Source organism: Mastomys coucha, unplaced genomic scaffold (assembly GCF_008632895.1).
Source record: "Mastomys coucha isolate ucsf_1 unplaced genomic scaffold, UCSF_Mcou_1 pScaffold18, whole genome shotgun sequence".
In the NCBI taxonomy this organism is placed as follows: domain Eukaryota; kingdom Metazoa; phylum Chordata; class Mammalia; order Rodentia; family Muridae; genus Mastomys; species Mastomys coucha.
The window spans coordinates 23,774,841-23,790,391 of NW_022196900.1; positions in this window are offsets into that span (position 1 = coordinate 23,774,841).

Below are 15,551 nucleotides of genomic sequence, written 5' to 3' on the forward strand. Positions count from 1 at the left end.
GAGAGAGAGAGAGAGAGAGAGAGAGAGGAAAGTTGTGTTTGTATGTGTGTTTGTTTGTGTGTGTTTTTTCCGGGAGGCCATCAGCATTCCAGCGGCGTCCTAAGAAACTCATCAAATTATTTAACCTTTGCAGGAATAAATAATACATGTGCTTTCTCAGGATTTGTTCTGATTAAGCCATTCTGGAGTGGTGCCAGGCCAAAGCCCGCCCCGGGAGAGGCAGGAAGGAGGCTGGGGGGGTGCACAGGATGGGAAATCAGGAGACCAGAGGAGGGCTGGACCAGAGGGGGCCGATGAGGCCGGAGTTGGACCCTGGAAGCCCCTCCAGGCTGGGGAGTTGCTGAAGAGGAATGTGGACTCCCTGAATGTCATTCCACCATGGGCTGCTGTTACCATCGTCTGGGCCTCTGTCTGTGAGGACAAGGTGCTGTGGAGGACATACTGTATGTGGGGTTGGGATGTGGCTCAGAGTGCCAAGTGGATGTCTGCAATTCCAGGAGACTGAGTGCCATGAGGGCCTGGGTTTGAGTTCCTATTCCCTTCTCTGCCAGCTGTAGGCCAGCCCCTCCTGGCACTCACAGCCACAAACACATACCCACATCTATGTGTATATGCCCAGCTGGCGTGCTCAGAGCCAGCATCTGCCCACAGTGAGTGCTAGACAAATACAAGCCTGGAATACACTAAACTGCTGATAAATAACTGGTGCTGTGTAACAAGGGACAACTTCAGCTCCATGTACCTCCACCTGTACATGTGACACTGCAGTGACCACAAACCTAACACAGGGGCTCAGCCTATCTCTCAGTAGATCTTTTCTTCCCTTCCTCCTTCCCTCTTTCCTTCCCTCTCTCTTTCTCTTCCTTCCTCCTTTCTTCATTCCTTCTGTCTTTCATTTCTTCCTCCTGTCTCTTCCTCCTCTTCCTTCCTCACTCCCTCCCTTCCTTTCCTTTGTCCCTCTTTCCCTCCTTCCCTCCCTCCTTCCTTCCCTCCCTTCTTTCCTTTCTTCCTGTTTAAATGGAGACAGGGTCTAATGCATCCCAGGCCTTGAACACAAAGATGACCTTGAACTTCTGATCTTGCTTCCAATTTCCAAGGGCTGGGATATTAGTGTGTGCTGGTTTATGTGAGACTGGAGATGGAGTCCCAGGCTTCATGCACTCTGGGCAAGCACTCTACCAACCGAGTTACACCCCAGCCTCCAAATCACTTTAACTTTAAACTTCAGGCCTTTGAAGTCTGTACATTACAGTGTTTGTCCTGATTCAGATGGGAAACTGAGACCTGACTGACAGAATGGCAGCCTGGGTTACAGAGTCCAGTGTCACAGCGTGTCTTATCAACACGCTAAGATATCACTTGGGACTTGCCTGTCCTGAGAGAATGTGGCCAATAAACACAAGGGGCAGAAGAGACACAAAGGCTTCCAGAGTGTGTCATGCATGTTGGAGACAAATGGTCGGTTAAGGATATAAAGGATATAAATCTCAATAGTAAGCTCTCAGCATGCTACACAGGTACAGAGAGGATGGGGATCTGCAATGGGCTTCTGTACACACAGTGGTATAGGAGGATCCCAGGAAGGTTCTAGAAATTACCTGGAAGCCTACTGCAGCAAAGGAGACCCCTCACTGGCTTGTCCTCACCCAGGCTGGGTTCTCTGTTCAAGCACACACACATGTCAGAGTCACCATGTGGGATCCTGGGTCCTCGTGACTGCATCCAGAAGAGAGGGGCTTGGCTCCCTTCAACTTTGGGAGCTGCTATGCCTTCTCCGCTGAGGGCCAAGTGGTCTCTCTCCACATCCTTCACAGTGGAGCCATCCTGTAATCTCTGAGCCCACACAGCCCAAGGAGAACAGGGAGGATCTCTGAAGCCAGTCAGCCTGGATCTGAATCCAGCTCTGCCACCCAGCAGCTGTGAGCCCGCCAGCAGGTGGCTTACCTCTTTGAAACTCATTGCTTTATCTACCTATAAACTAGTTATCAGGACAGAACATTCTAGACCCCGTAGCAAACTTTCCCATAACCATGACCAGGAAGGCCTGGAGAGGACAGAGAGAACAGTAAGGTGAAGCTCAGAGGACCAGCAGAGAGCAGTGACTATGGTTAGCTTGTCCCACTTCCACCTGGACTCTGAACCCCAAGACCTGGAGTACAGAAGCTCAATATCACCCAGACACCAGGCAGCTCATCTCTGGCTCGGGACTGGGCTGGGACTGAGAAATTTTTGTACTCACCCAGCGATAACCTTAGATAATCTCTCTTGCAACCACATATCATTTTCTCCTTAAAGAAATAAAATCTCTAATTAGAGTTTTCTCTTTGAAAAAAATTAAAAATGCATAAAGCCTCCCGTATCACGTATGTATATTTCATTCCCACATAATTGGGATCTTTGTCAGTAGGCAGGGTGGCGGGCGACAGCCTTTTAATGGGCTACGGGTGCTAATACGGAGGGTACCCTTCGATCTTCTCCACTCAACTGCTCAGCCTGGGCCTAGAGTCCTCCCTAATAAGTATTTATGCCAAAACCCTTTTGGGGGGCGGGGAAAGAGCAGCTGTAGCACAGTTGAAAGACGGGACTCTGATTACAGAGCGCCAGCAAAAGGGGGGGAAGGGGAGGCGCTTTTCAAGTGAAACAGTGTTAATCAAGTTAATCACAAAACCCGCTCTGTAATTGCTTCTACTCTCAGACAAAATTTTACTTTTATCTAAATTACTAAAGTGAGGAGAGTGCAATCCACTCTAATTTAGCTTTTGAGCTAAGGAGAGCTCGTGTGTGGAAGACTAGAGAGGATTTTAAACATGGGGTTGGAGGGAGCTCCTCTCTCTTCTTTCTTTCCTCCTCCTCATCCCTACCCCGGCACCTCACCCTCACACTGGAATGCATGGACTCTTGGGTCTGTTGGTCTGGGGCTCTGCACTCAAGTTGTTGAGCCTCTAAGCATCCTCACTCTATCCATCTGTGAAATGGGTATGGTTGCGGTACCTACCTCAGGACGGTGAGGGTGGCAATGCGGAAGTACGACTGTGAACATGCATCAGGCTGGGTCTGGGGAGGTGGCTCAGAAGGTAAAATACTTGGTAGGCAAGAGTGGGGACCCAAGCCCCAGCACTCAGGCAAAAAGCCAGGCATGATGGTGTTTACCTGCAATCCTAGCATTGGGGAGACAGAAGGTGTCTCTCTGGAGCTTGCATGCTACTTAACGCAACCAGACCCAGGAGCTCCGGGTTCAGGGAGAGACCCTGCCTCAACATATATGAGTATGCATACATATACTGCACGTAGATGGACTCTATCAGTTGCTATGGTAGTTAGTCAGTCTCCCCGGCTCCTTCTCTCCCTTCTTTCTTTGCTTCACCTCCCATTCCCCCTCTTCTTTCCTGCCTCCCCCTCTTTCCCTGCCTTCTCCCTCTTGCTCCTCTCTTCTCTATGACTTTCACCTCTACCTCTAAAGACTCCTCCTCATGGCATGACCTGTCTTCAAGGACGCATAGTCTATCAAGAGGGGAACAAGGGAACCCTAAAACTGAGGAGTCCCGGGACTGGGCAGAGGGAAGCTGCACGCATCATCATCGCAGCTGGGCAGTGAGCTAGCGGAGACCAGGAGAGTAAGGAGCAGGCTCAGGAGGGACTCTTATGACAGGGATGCTTAGCGTGTGTGAAGGCCACCAGGGTGCCGTGGAAAGCGCTGGGCACCACCACTGGGACTCATGCTGAGACTGGTTCAGAGGACAGCTCCGAGCTTTCCTTTCTGCTCTCTGCAGCTCACAGTCCCCGTCTGGCTTATGAGGCGTCTTATCTTCCTCATCTTCTGGGGGACCCCAGGTTGGGTCCATGTCTTCAGGTTCACAAGCTGCCATCCCCTTACCCACCTTTTACCCACCCTCTGGGGCCTCCTCCCAGGAAGCCTCTTGGGGGGGGGGTCTTCCAAATTCACACTTAGTCCGACGAGGAGCTGATGTCATCCAACTTGCCCGGAAACACAGATTAGAGAAAACACACACAGTCAATTTAACTGGCAATTAAACAGGCTCCCCTATGTAATTAGCGTCAAGACAACTCACAATTACTACGGGGCGCGCTTTTGCAGCCGCCGCTCTGCGTTTATATACAACGACAATTTCCTGGGCTCTAACAGCTTAACAGGAGGAGAAGGGAAATCCTGAAATCATTTTTAGGAAGCAACCATCCTGTCCCCTTGCATGGCAAATGACTCCCTTGCAAATGCCACTGAAGAATTAATTAAAGAGGGAGCCCTTGGAGTGAGGCCCGAGGAAGAAGCACATCGACTCCCCTGAAAGGAGTTGACTGCTGTTGGGGAGTGACCCATTCAGGAGATCTGCTAGTTGGTGTAATAACGATGAGCATCAGAGGCTCAGGGCTCCCCTGGGGCCAGACTTTACTGAATCCAGGTCTCTCAGTAACTCCTCTACAGAGGTGGCAACTTTGGGTTCTGTGGGCAAAGTAACTTACCTGAGGGTCACATAGCTCATCACAGGAAGATAACAGGACACAAATCTGACTTTGAAATGTTTGTGCAATCTCTCTCTGTCTCTGTCTCTCTGTCTCTCTGTCTCTCTGTCTCTCTGTCTGTCTCTCTCTCTCTCTCTCTCTCTCTCTCTCTCTCACACACACACACACACACACACTGCTCCTTTCTATGCCTGGTTAGCTCACAAATACTCCCAGACTGACTAGCAAATGTACAGGCAGACACTCAGAGAGCAGTAGGTTCAAGCCCCAGGAAGACCTGCAACTCAGATCCTCACCTCAGCTCTTCCCACTGCATTCTCTGGTATATGTGTAAGCTTGTGCTCTGGTGTACATAGAAAAACAGGTGACTCCACTTCCCCTAGACCTAACTACCTTGTAGCTTTAGGGTGCTGATCCAAGGGAGAGCAAGATCTGAGAAAGATTTTTGGCTCAGCAGACTTTACGCAATGCAGTTCAAACAAGAGCAACAGCAGACATCATTTTGGATATTGAATATTTCCTTTTCATCCCCTCTCCCAACCCTTTATTAACAACTCCTTAAAGGGTAGCAACCATCTCTCAGATTAGAAATCCAGTCACTAGTAATGCTTAGCCACACATAATATAAAACTCTGTTCATCAAAGGCCAGGAGCTGTCAGATCCACATTAACAGTTAGCTGCTGCTGTGTAACAAGTCACACACACACACACACACACACACACACACACACACACACCGCGGGAGTGTAAATACAGGGACTTTTGCTTTCTGCCTCATGCTGGCCAACTGGGGATTGGTTGATCTAGATTAAGTGGAGGTCTGGGGATTTGGAGGCAGCTCTTTTTCATGGCTCCTGGCTGGGTGAACTAGCAGGTCACCTACCGTGGGAGCTTCTCTGGGAGAGGGCAAGATCAAGAGTTTGAGCAGAAACATTCCAGGAAAGCCTAGGGTTGTTCTGTCTCTATGGCCTTGGCCAAAATGAGTCCCATGGTTTGACTATATTACCCAAAGCTGTGGTGGTGCTGAGACAACGGCACATTTATGAGTGGTGAAGATTAGGTCACTAAGAGCATCTCAGAGGACACTCACGACGTGTTCATAAGACCCTGGCAAGTTTCTCAAGAATGAGTCTTTCTAAAGCATGGTCTGTTTTGCACATAAGCTTCCTGCTTTCTCCACCATGCTATGGTGTAACCCAGAAAACTCTCACTAGAGAATGAACAGATCACCCATGTTGGAATTCCTGGTATCCAAAACTCTGAGCTAAGTAAACATATATCTTTAGAAGAGAACACACCTAGCTTCAGGTATTTTGCTACAGCAACAAAAAACCTTACTATGACACTTGGTCAAATCATATAGCTAGAAGAGAAGGCTTATGGGGAGGAAGGTAATCGCCATAGTGCAGAGAAACAATTAAGTCATTTCTTGCTTAAGAATCAGTATTCAGGGGCTGGGGAGATGTCTCAGTTACTAGCAGGACTACCATGCATGAGGACCTGAGTTTGGATCCCTAGTACTCATGTGCATGTCTACAAGCCTAGAGCAGTAGCAAGAAAAGACAGACAGATTCCTTAGAGCTCTGGCTGGTTGCTAGGGTTCAGTGAGAGACCTGTCACAGAGGATAAGGTGAGGCTGGGAGACGGCTCAGTAGGCACTCAATAGGCACTCGCTATGGCATCCAAGGGCTTGAGTTCTGGCCCTGAGACCCGTGTGGTAGAAGAAGAGAAGTGACACCTGCAAGCTGTTCTCTGACTTCCACAAGCACACCACAACACGTCTGCCCATGTGTGGCACACACATATACACACGCACACACACGCACACACATGCACACACACGGTTTATAAGAGTAAAATATTTTAAAAGAAAAAGAAAAGATAGAGATTGGTTAAGGAAGACTCCTAATGTTGATCTCTGTCCTCCACATACGTGTGTGTATGTGTGTGTATGTGTGTGTGTGTGTGTGTGTGTGTGTGTGTGTGTGTGTGATGATTTGAATATGCTTTTCCAGAGAATGGCCTTGTTGGAGCAGGTGTGTCCTTGTTGGAGGAAGTGTGCCTTGTTGGAGGAAGTCTGTCACAGTGGGTGTGGGCTTTGAGACCCTTATCCTAGCTGTCTGGAAGTCAATATTCTCCTAGCAGCCTTCAGATGAAGATGCAGAACTCTCAGTTCCTATATACCATGCCTGCCTGGATGCTGCCATGCTCCTGCCTTGATGATAATGGACTGAACCTCTGAACCCATAAGCCAGCCCCAATTAAATGTCCTTATAAGAGTTGCCTTGGTCATGGTGTCTGTTCATAGCAGTAAAATTCTAAGACAGAGTGTGTGTGTGTGTCTGCACACACATGCATGTATGTGCAGGTATGTGCACAGAAGAGCAGGGACCCAAGGAGGCTAGCAGCTCACTTCCCCTGGAGTTACAGGTGGTTGTGAGGTTCCCTGAATGAGCTGGGAATTGAACTCTGGTCAAGAGCAAGAACAATGTGAGCTCCTGGCTGCTGAGTCTTCTCTCATCTCAGCCTTCCCTGATTTAAGGCTTTAATGTATGTTTCTGCTATGGGAGTAATGATTACACTCACAGGCTCCCATGAAGCTTAAATGAAATAATCCATAGAGTTTCTCAGGGCCAGCCAACCTGGCAAGTCAGCTACAGTTATTCATTCCCATCATCAGAGGCCACTAGCCCATCCTGGCTTATCCAGGCAAGTCCTAGGCGAACAGGGATGGCTAGTTACAATAACTTCCCCTGTCACCAAGTTAGTTTGTGCCAATCTTTATCTGCCACAAATACTACAAAGTACAGGGTGAGAAGTAGATTTTCTCAGTCACCCCTTAAGACTGCCCCACATTTCAGAGGCCACCATCTTCGTGCTGCCGTGTCAGAGTCTCCGTCAGCACTAGAGTGGATAAAGATTAAAATATGAATCATTTAATAGATTCTGCCCTTAAGGAGCTGACAAGTCTAAGGCAGAACACCTGAAACCTGAACCTAGGACCTTCCGTGCTCAAGTGAGAAACCAACCTCCTCATGGATGCCAAAGCTAGAAACCTGAACAGTTAGCGTCTGGGCGCAGGTGAAGGGCTCCTGGTTAAGACATCTGTGTGTGACAAGAGTCTCTTTGACTTAGTCCGTTGCCAAGGGCTCGTCCTCTAACTACATTTGGGTACAAATTAGAAACCCTTTAACTCCCCCAGGGGATGTGTAAGCAGTCCACACCCTTAGATCTTGGGGGTGGGGAGGACTCTGTATTCTGTGTGCTCCCTGTAATGTCAGCCCTCCTCATCCTCTTGGGTGCAGACACTAAATCAGGATGACCAGCCCCACTGCTTCATGACCAACCTAGCAGCTGGGTTCTTCAGTTCTGTGTTTTCTGAAGCCACGGGGTAAAGTGCTGCCCCACCAGCAACAGAGCACATGAAGGTGATGTGACCCAAGGAAAAACACGTGGGGCTCAGCCCTGTGCCCCCCAAAAAGAGCAGGAGCGTAAGCATTTTGAGGTGTGCCAAGGAGCATGAAGATTCTCTCTTCATTCTGTTCCTTATCTTCCTGATGCTGGGTTGGAAGCCAGGACCTCTCACATGCTAGGCAAGCATTCTCCTGCCACAACCTAACTCCTTCTGAACTTTTGAGACAGGATCACTGAGTTACTCTGGCCTGCTTCAAACTGACTCTGTAGCTTAGGTAGGCATTGAATCTGTAGTCCTCCTCAGCCTCCAGGGAGTTGGAGACACAGGCCCAGCAGTTTGTGGTCTTTGAGAGACCTGCCCTCACCAGGGGAAGCCCAGTGTCCCATGCTACTTGTTCTGCTTGCTGGTGTGGCAAATGCTCTATTCTTGGCCTCTCTGGCTAGACCCCAGCCACTCTCTGTGTCAGTGAGTTCTCTCAGAAGTCCCTGAACCTGTCATGGAGGGCTTTGGGGCCAGGCCCACTCCAGGCTGCAGAGAAACAGTGAGGCATTAGAAGTCCTGAGCTGGAAGTATGTCCAGCCGGCAGCAAGGCAATGGCAGCCATACAAGGTCCCAGTGTGTGGTGGGGTAGAGGAGAGAGAGAGAGAGACCAGGAGAGTTTCTTACACAAAGCCGTGCTGGGACCAGTTCTAGGAAAGGAAAATTAGCTTTTCCATCCCGTCTATTCTCACTGGTGGCTTTAAAGTGAGATTTCCAAGCTCCCTAGGCTATTTCTTGCTCCCCCAGTGGGGGCGATGACTATGCACCTCTCATGAAGCTTTGTGGCAATTAAATGAGGAGCTGTGTCATCAGTGAAGTATTGGGTAAGTTCAGCATTGTTGGGTACCAGGCACTGTGGCAAGCAAGGGAGCTCTATGGTGACAGGCCAACCTAGGTACCGTGATGACTAGAGATTAGCAAACTAGGACAGTTGACCAGTCTAATGCCGCTATATTGGGTGGGAGGAACAGTTTATGTTGGCCCATGGGTTCAGTCTATCATAGGAGAGGTGTGGTGGAACAGCTTTGGGTCATTTCTGCATGCGACAGAGGCTGTTTGGATGATAAAGTCCTAGGAAGCACAAAAGGCAATGGGAACCAGGGTGTGATTATAACCTTCAGTGTCTGTCCTCCACACACGGGGCTGAGTGAGCCCACCGTGGTGTCTGGAGAGCCAACCCCTCCATCCATTTATGCTGCTATAGTTATTAATAGCCATGATTTACTGAAAACAAAATGTGAACTGTGTGTCACATGCCTTATATCCAAGATCACACAGATTCTTCTAACAATCCCAGGAAGCAGGAATCATTAGTCTATACTGTAATGGTAAACTGAGGCACCAAAGAAGAATGATTTGTCTGGGTCATGTGGACCTTGAGTAGCAGAGAAAATACTGAATGTCCGGCCTCGTCTTGAAGAGTATGCCTGATGAGGAGCTGGTGTGCGATGGAGCAGGCTGATCCCCAGGCTTTCTGGAGCCAGCGAGCTTTCAGCTATGATGATGTTGGGCAAGCCATTTAACCTCTAGGGCCTCAGTTTTTCCTGCTGGAAGATGGACCTCTCACAACTGTCGATTGAACCGATATTGGGAATTAGCTGTGCTTAAACAATATGAATTTTGTAAAGAGGGCTTATCATGGGAGGCTCAGTGAGTATCAGCTGCCACCGCCTCCCTGCAGAGACTAGGATCTTGCCTCCAGTGGAGGAGGGCACCAATGCCAGGATTCAACCTTTCCAGGGCCTTTGAACACAAAGTGAGGCACACTCCACTAGCAGCATTCATATTCCACATTGGTTCCTCAACAGTTTCTTTCTCCACTCACTGGAGAACCGTCACTCCACCAGGTCCTTGGTGGATGCTCTAGGCTAAGGGCCACCACATTATCTCCATCTTCTTCATTAGAGTCCTTTGTGGGCCATATGTTTTTATGCCATCCTTGGAACCCTCAGCGAGGTCTCCTCTCATGAGAGACAGAGGCTATCAACAATCACCCCCTTAAGGCTTCCAGGCAATCTGTTGAGCTGCCACATTTCTGGAGTCCAGAGTGGTCCCAGGAGCTGAACTGAATGGGTTCTTTGCTCCTAACTCTGTCCCCATTCCCTGGTAACCTCTATAATTGGTTAGTTATGTATAAATATCTACCTGGTTGGGCTATGATATCCAGAAATCCAAAAATTTGGTTACACATCTTTTAGCTGTTCTCAGTGAAGGCGTTTTTAGATGAGATTAACATTTACACTGACTAACTAAAGAATATCCCCCCTGTGAGAATGGATTATATCCAATCCATTGAAAGTCTCTGTAGGGGTAGGAGGGTTACTCCAAGGAAGAAAAAATTCTGCTGGCAAACTGTTTTGAATTTGAACTGTTCTAGGATCTCCAACTCACTGGCCTCATCTTCAGATTTTAAATTCCATCTTTCTACTAGCAGGTGAGCCAGTTCTTTAAAATCTCTTTGTCTGGGTGTCAGGGGACAATAGGTGAATTGTACCTTGGTGTGATGGTTAATTGTCAACTTGACACAATCCAGAATCACCTAGGAAGAGAGTACCAATGAGGGATTGTCTACATTGAGTTGGCTTATGGGCATGTCTGTGGGGGATTGCCTTAATCAAAATAGTTGATATTGGAAGGCCTGGCCTACTATGGGTAGCACCATTCCCTAGGCAGACAGTCCTAAACTGTATAAGAGTGGAGAAATCCAGCAAAGCACAGCAAAGAAGCACTCATGCCTCCATTTATTTCTCTGAGTTTGACTATGGCTGTGATATATGAATAGTTGTTTGAAGTCCTTGCCTTGACTTTCCTATGGTGGTAGACTGTAACCAGGAATTCTAGGCTGGAATTATCCCCTTTCTTCCCTAAGTAGGTTTTGGTCATGATTAGCACAACAGAAATGAAACTAGAACACCCTGGCTTCTTCCTTATGGTGTAGGTATATGTGAGATCTGAAACCAGAACTTGAAAGCCCAAGTCAATCAGCTTCTTTCCTGGGCCTGAGTGCCATGTGATCTGGAATTATGTATGTTATGTTTTCACTCACGTATTATTTGTCTCCTATGCACAAGACCTGTATCAGATACAAAAAGGCATGGTTCAGGATGGAATGGTACAAAAACTAGGTACCCAAACAGGGAAAAGAAGAAAGTATCTAATGGCCATCTGTGCCCTGCTGTCTTACTTTGTTTTCTGTTGCTATAATGGAATACCTGATGCTGAGTAGTGTATCAAACAAAGAGGTTTGGTTGCCTCATGTTTCTAGTGATGACATCATGGTCCAGGCAGCACAGAGCCAACCTCAGAGTGAAGGCCCAGGCTGTGTCACAACATAATAGAGAAAGAAAAGAAACTAGCTCCATGTAGAAAAAGGTTGAGACGGTCCAGGCAGTTCATAGCACTGAGAACAGTAGGAGTCTCAAGAGCTAAGGGAAGCCAAGCCACAGAAAGTTGGTCCCTGACTGAATTTGAGACTATCTCTCAGGAGAAGCAAGAGACGCTGGAGGGCTTCAAATACAAAATGACAGAGTCCACTCGAGGACTGCTCATTGCCGGCAATGTACCTAATGCCTTGGTGGAGAAATGGTCCACTGGTGCCTTGATATTGAGCCGTTTGTCCCAAGCACTCTGACGCGGGTGGAAAATGGCAGGTGCCCCCTGGTGGATGGAGGGGATAGCAGCTAGAGAGCATCCTGGTGATTTTGAGATGAGAGAGAGAAATCAGGAATCCCAATCTGAACTCTGTAGTTCAGACATGCTCACGAGGCTGGGCCAGGGATTGAGCTGCACCATCAGACCATGCAAAAGGAACTGCTGTTAATTAATGGTCCATCAGTGTTTCCGTTAGAAAGGCAATCATCCCAAGGGCATGTGCTTGGGTTTTGCTTGTTTCCCTCCTCGAGTATAAGGGCCCAGGCAGGGCCTGCTGATTGTGCATGCGAGACAGGTCTCCAGGCTGTTGTGCAAGTGTTAGCGTTCCGTTACAATATCCAGTAATGAATTGGGGCTTTCAGAGTAATAGCCGTCTGTGCTATTGGCCAAAATGAGTGTATTCATCTTAATTTTAAACATCTATCGCCTTCGAGAAGCTTTTATAATTAAATGTTTGGATGCGCCAGCAAATACCAAGAAGGAAGTTTCCTCTCATGGAAAGGAAGGTTCTTAGGAGTGCCAAGCAGCTACAGCCCTGGACACAAACACAGCTGCCATGGCTCTACACACAGCCAGAATGGAGATTCAAGTCCAGCCCCTTACAAAGACAACTTTAGGGTGATCACAGTGTTCTGGAAATAAACTATTTTTTTTCTTTTCTTCTTCTTTTTTTGAGGTGATAAGGTGTCCCCCCAATGCTGTTGGTATTCAGGCATAGACTGTTAGCCAGTCATTCCAACATTAGAAAAGGGATTTGTGGTTCCAAGAGACAGGGCTTGGTGGCTGGACCAATACAGGGGCATCTTTGAGCCTGAATTTCAAGGAGAGTACTTAGGAGAATTTGTTTAGCAGCTTATGGAATTTTAACGAAAGCTTCTGGCGGGAAGCGGCAGGGTTGTCTTACATGCTCTGTCTTTATTGTTCTCTTCCAGGGAAGGGATCCTGGAGGCTTGGCAGCACAGTGTTCTCTGAGACCCTGTTTACCCCTGTGAACAATAAAATCGGGTTTCCCTTGACCTACTTTCACCTCTGAATTGTCTCTCCTCCAGCTGACTTTCAAAAGTTCAGCAAAGTTTGATGGACATTTCTGCCAGTGTTTCTACGAGGTAAGAGCAGAGAGTGCCTCGGTGAGTTACGACAGCTGCTGAGGTGAGTCCCCGGAGAATGAGTCCCAGGATTCTTCCCCATCGACTCCAAAGAGCCACCTCAGGGCCACAATGGACCCTCATCTCCTCTACACCAGTCAGATTCAAACAGATTCTCCCATTCTTCATGGCGTCTTCCAGAATTCCTATTAGAAATCGCGGATTTAGGTGTTGCTGCTGCGTGAGGCAACAGTGGGAGAGAGAAAGGGGCACTTTCCAGAAACACACACTCCCACACTGGCCTTTGTCCACAGGGTCTCAGAGGTAGAGCATCCTTCTCACCCCCATGTCCAAATGCATCATCACCCAGGAGGGCTACGAACGTGGCGTGGGGAACGAGAAAGAGAAAGGGGCTTACTTGTTCTCCTATTCCCCCCTTCCCACACTCCCCATGCCCTGCTAGCTGGTGATTCCATGCTACCTGCTCAGTGTCTAGCTCTTGGTAAGCCATAAATATTTGAAGAACGGATAGGCAGACAGATGGGTGAGAGGATGGCGACTGTTCCCTCTAGACTCCTGGAGTCAGCTCAAGCACATCCTACCTCTCTCCGGAGTCCTCATTTAAGAGCATCCTTCTGAACTCAAGCCCCAATACCTAATAGTACCCCACTCTTCCTAGCAGTGTCCATTACTACATCTGATTACTCATTTTCAAGTGAGGAAACGGAGGCAGAGGCTCTGCTGTATTAGCAGAGAGAGGACCCATGCCTTTGATTCTAAGACTGAGGCCCTGGTGGGGATATATGGAGAAGGCTCATCACTTCCAGGCTGATGGCCCAGGAAATACCTTTTTGGAGGGGCTGCCCTCTCTTTCACCTCACATAACCTACCCACTCTTTGGTCCCTGCCTCTCCCTTCTGATGCCCTCATAACTGCACCGTCACCTGCTCTGTGAGGGCTTCGCCTCAGCAGGCAATTACCTGAGTTCACATGGTTAATTGAAATATTCCTTTTCCTAGAGTTTTAATTCACCAGCGTAGTTCCAGGAGCCACAGATAATAAGACCTAATTTATAATTAGGGCTTATCAAGAATCAGCTAATTTCCAGACCCCCGATTCCCAAAGAGAGAGAACAGGGTGGGGGCTTTTCCTCTCTTCCCAGGGAGTTGCTACCCACGAAGCTCCAAGAGGCACCAGGGAGGCAGGAGAACTAATTGGGAGCTGGCCCTCCATCTTGGACAATTTATTAATTGGATTATGGGAAATCTCAGGCCCCAGGCAAATCCCAAGGAGGCTCCACAACCTCCCTGGTTTATGGTGAAAGTATCAGATGTGGAGACTCAAGATCCAGGTCCATTTAGTCTTTTAGGAGCTGTCAATCTTTAAGTAAGTCCCTCTATACTGTCTTGACTCAGTTTACCCAACTGTCCAATGGCCAAGACTGTCTCTATCTTGTAACTCTCGGAGGTTTATTGGGAATTCTATGAGGTGATTGGGCAAGTCCATCTCCAGATTTGTCATGATAAGTCTTGGGGCCTTTGTGCTTAGGATGGGCCTGCAAGCCAGCTAGGCAAGAATCCTAGCCCAGGAAACCCCTAGTTCTCAGGGAGATTGAAGGTGAGCAGGATTCTATAAGAGATAAGAATTAGGGTCTGCTGTGGGCTTGGTTTTCTTGATTCTCTCTCCACACTTACATGTCTTTGTCCCTCTGTTCCATACTTCAAGTTCCACTTATCTCCAGGAGCTTCTCACAGACTCATGCAAGTAGAGTGAGTGTCAGAGGTACCTACGGCTGGTGCGGCAGAGAGAAACTTCTGGAGAGCCACATGGAGTTCACTTCAAACTCATTCTTCTCACTTGCCTTTTATTTGCTGGATAAGAGAGGCTTCAGTCCCTCTGAATGCATGGGACAGCACAGAGAGACCCATGTGTGAAAAGCCCCGGCTGTCCAGAAGATCTGGCTTTAAGCAGGGCTGGATCCCGGTGCTCAGTGGGGAGGACACAGGAATCTCCTTCCCACCCACAGTCACGCTCTCTCTACACTCACTTCCTTTGTCAGTGGGGAGAAGATGGGAATGATGGGGCAGCGGGGAGAAGTGGAGGAGCCTGTTTTAACAAGCAGGATTTCCTTGAGGAGAAAAGGGGGGTAAGAAAGGGAAAATTCAAGAGGATCGAAAGTCAGGCGATCTGAAGCCACTGGTCCACCTCAGCTGACTCTTGCTTCTCAGGACGACGGTGCCAGTAGCCATGCTGCCAGACGCGAAAACTGATTGTATTTTTGACACTAGCAACAAAAAAAGCCCAAACAAATTCAAGGAACAAAAAAATGTTCGCATTATTGTCAAAAAGAATTCTCAATATATTTGGCAACAGAAGTACAAGACTTTGCCACTTGAGACTACAAAGCATCCCTGAAAGGAAAGAAGTGAAAGCTAGAGCCGCGAGAAGACATCCTGTTCTTGTGGGAGATTTAATATTGCTGAGACATTCATGAAACTGCAAAAACGTGAACCAGTTTCTTTTCAGAAATCGGCAAACTGACCCTAAACCGCACAGAAACATAAGGGCGGGGATTAACACAGTCTCGAAAAAGATAAGTTGGAGGGCTCACACTTTTCAGATTCAACACTTCCTTCAAACGTCTTAGTCAGGGTTACTCTTGCTGTAAGGAAGCGCCATGGCAAAAGCAAAGTGGGAAGGAAAGGGTTCATTAGGCTTATATTTCCACATCACTGTTCATCACCGAAGGAAGTCGGGGCAGGCACTCCAGCAAGAAAGGGGCCTAGAGGCAGGAACCGATTCAGAGGCCATGAAGGAGTACTGCTTGCTGGCTTGCTCCTCATGACTTGCTCATTCTGCTTTCTTTTTTTTTTTTTTTTTT